The sequence below is a fragment of the Chanodichthys erythropterus genome, chromosome 10, assembly GCF_024489055.1.
Source record: "Chanodichthys erythropterus isolate Z2021 chromosome 10, ASM2448905v1, whole genome shotgun sequence".
Classification (NCBI taxonomy): Eukaryota; Metazoa; Chordata; class Actinopteri; order Cypriniformes; family Xenocyprididae; genus Chanodichthys; species Chanodichthys erythropterus.
Genome location: NC_090230.1, coordinates 36,915,131 through 36,918,928, shown reverse-complemented (window position 1 = coordinate 36,918,928; position 3,798 = coordinate 36,915,131). Strand labels below are relative to the sequence as shown.

General features: G+C 38.8%; 1 pseudogene; it reads right to left on the bottom strand.

Moving 5' to 3' along the window:
• Positions 1 to 457: 457 nt before the first annotated feature.
• On the bottom strand, positions 458 to 1,519 carry LOC137029499 (trace amine-associated receptor 13c-like; annotated as a pseudogene).
• Between the last annotated feature and the right edge of the window lie 2,279 nt (positions 1,520 to 3,798).

Here is a 3,798-nt window from a genome sequence, read left to right as displayed (position 1 = left end):
TATTATCAAAATAGAGAAAAAACAGTAAAGATTGACAATGTTGTGTGTCTAAAATATGTCAATTAATATAACCCACGTATTGTTTATTGAACTGTTATATAAAATGAATATCACATTTTGCAATCATGCTGACATTCAAGAAAGTATTATAAATATAAAATTATATTATGTTATAAAAACAAAATACAAGGGCAATTCATATCTTGATTTTTTTTTTCTTCTTTCATTTTGGTGATATTTCCAACCTTGCACAATGTTATTTTATGCCTGTATTGACATGTTTTAATCATGGTTTCATTTCACATCCATGACTAACAGCGCCAAAGGTTAGGGCAAACATGTTGTTACCTGTCACTAATCTACACACACTTATAAAATATCAAAATGTTAACCGTTGTGTTTACATCTACTTTAGTTTCAGTTCAATACTATAAATAAAAAAATCAATAAACTTAAATCAGCCTGTAAGAATGTCCATGAGAGAGGATTCTGGTTTCAATATTTTAAGAGTTAAGATGTGTTTAACTGATATTTTAAACCAACTGTAAAATAAAGCATAGATAAGAGGATTCAGACTTGAGTTAATATACAAAGTCCATAATAAAAATGTAATTGTGGTAGAAGAGATTACAGTTGTCTCTGTTAAAGACAAGATATAGTATGGAATAAAACACAGCAGATAAGCTGTCACAATGATTCCTAATGTCAGAGCAGCTTTACTCTCAGATTTCCTCCTCAATGAACCTTCCTTTACACATTTACCACCTTTCATAAGAGAGTTTATAATTTTCACCTGTTGATTAACAACATAAAATATTCTCAAATATGCAGTGATCATCACACTACAAGGAAACAGGAAGGAATATATCACATCAATTACTCTGCAGGTAAAACTAACTGTTAAGGTACACGCTCCGTAACACTCATCTGTTCTGTTTGAAGGGTCAAAATATTTGTTGCTGATTACAATGGCAGTGTTGTAGGTTGAGGAAAAAAACCAACAGAGACAGATGCTTACTAAAGTTTTAGTCATGGTTATTTTCTGTGGGTACAGTAAAGGGTGACACACAGCCACATAACGATCACCAGCAATTAAAACTAAATTACTAAGGGATGTTGAGCCGAGCAGCCCCATGATTATCGTAAACAGTCCACAGAAAGTGTCTCCAAAGTACCAGCATGTCTCAATCAGCTTTATGGCATCCACAGGCATCACAATAAGTCCTACAAGCAGGTCAGCCACAGCCAGAGAGAGAATGATCAGGTTTGTTGGAGTGTGAAGCTTCTTGAAGTGAGAGATGGAGATGATCACCAGCAGGTTCAGAAACACAGTCCATGTTGACAGCAATGAAAAAAACACATACATGATATTGTATACATGTCTGGAGCGTTTTCCCTTGATACATGATGAGTTGATGGCAGGAAAGCAGTATTGATTCTCATGTTTCTCTGTCTCATAGGCCATGAGTGAGTCTCCTCCTGTTAGGAGTTTGTTCTGCTCTCCTTACTGTCCTTTCATTTATACAGTGTATGGATCAGACTGGCCAACCCATCTACCGCCCACTCTGGTGATGTGTAATGACAATTATTTTCTTTCATTTCAACTTTGGCAGTAAAATTGTTGATCATAAGAGACAAATGAGAGACCTGAAACTGAAAGGTATCAGTAGAAAGTAAATGAATATTGTAAAATCTGCTGTAAGTGCATCAGTGGTCATGAACAAAATACACATACTACAGTGGGGACTTCTGATGCCTGTTACTAATATCAATGATGAATGCAAGGCCAACAACCAGCTGCCTTCTAACTATAATAGATCCAGATATAAAATATCATATCACAATTTTTTTTCCAGACAGGATCACAAACTACAATCTTATCACAGTTAGCACATTGAAAACTTGGTTTTTAAGACTATCTTTAAAAGTTACTGAACAGTACAGCCAAACTAATATTTTAACCATTTAGGCCAAAATGAGGATGGGCGACAGAGCCAGTGCCAGGACACATGAACTAGAGGGTTGCCATTCTGGAGGTGGCCAACCAGGGGGGTGAGGGAGATTATATCTATATTCTAGGGGCTCTATATTATAGCTGAGCCCAAAGCGTGAGTTTTAGAACATTATTTTAAATTCCTTAGTGATGCATCATGCAGCCACACTTCGAAAGGTATCACGTTTATTTAATTTTCCCTTTTTTATTCAAAATATTCACACATTTTTTAACTATATCATGAATTATATGATATATTCCGATTGTCAAATATGTGGAAGTGAATGTGTTTTGTTGTTTAAGCACCTTACAATGATCATATTAGTCGGATTTACATCATGTAAATTCATAAATTTTTTCCCGAAATACACTATATTGCCAAAAGTATTGGGACACCCCTCCAAATCATTGAATTCAGGTGTTCATATCACTTCCATGGCCACAGGTGTATAAAATCAAGCACCTAAGAATGCAGACTGCTTCTATAAACATTTGTGAAATAATGGGTCGCTCTCAGGAGCTCAGTGAATTCAAGCGTGGTACCGTGATAGGTTGCCATCTGTGCAATAAGTTAATTCCTGAAATTTCCTCACTACTAAATTGTGGCGAGGGGGGCGTGGTTTAGCGGGGTCTGCAACTGGAGGGAGCGTCTGGGAAGGCGCAGTGATTGAACGGGTTGAATGTAAATCACGAACACCTGTTTCTCGTTCCAGTAATTGCCGTGGAGACAGGATAAAACGCCAGGAGAAGCAGGAGCGGTGGAGAGAGAGAGAGTCTGCTGACAGTCATTGATTGAGCCGTGCTCGTTGGTTGGAGTGAAGCCCGTCCTTGGATGTGGAATTATTGAGTGTGCGTTGCACCGTCCTTTTGTTTGTTTTTTTTTGATATTTTCTCTGGTGAGAATAAAAAGACTGCCAGCAGCCAAAGCCGATCCCTGTCCTCTTCCTTCCCACTACACAAGAACCTTACCACATAAATATTCCAGGGTCAACTGTTAGTGGCATCATAACAAATTGGAAGCAATTGGGAACAACAGCAACTCAGCCACAAAGTGATAGACCACGTAAATCACACAGTGCATGCTGAGGTGCACAGTGCGCAGAAGTTGACAACTTTCTGCAGTATAGCTACAGACCTCCAAACTTTGTGTGGCCTTCAGATTAACTCAAGAACAGTGCGTAGAGAGCTTCGTGGAATGGGTTTCCATGGCCGAGCAGCTGCATCCAAGCCTTACATCACCAAGTGCATTTCAACGCGTCGGATGCGGTGATGTAAAGCACACCACCACTGGACTCTAGAGCAGTGGAGACGTGTTCTCTGGAGTGACGAATCATGCTTCTCTGTCTGGCAATCTGATGGAATCTGAAGTCTGGGTTTGGCAGTTGCCAGGAGAACAGTACTTGCCTGACTGCATTGTGCCAAGAGTAAAGTTTGGTGGAGGGGGGAATATGGTATGGGGTTGTTTTTCAGAGGTTGGGCTTAGCCCCTTAGTTCTACCAGAAAGACGCGGGAAGCAAAGAAACATTTGAATACGATTTATTCAACAGTTTGTATTTAAATATCAAAGATAAATGATAAAGTTCTTTGGCGTTTGCCCCATCCAGTAGAATCCGGAGGGTAGTAGACGTTTGCAGATCCTGCCTTAAGATGAAGGCAGGGGCTGAGCCTACCCCAAAAGAACTGAGAATGTAAAGAAAATACACACCAGTTGGAGGATTCTTTGAATGCGTTCCTAAATATTACCAAAGAGAAAGAGATAATGAATGCACAGACATGTTAAATCATTAACAGGAAGAATCATTATG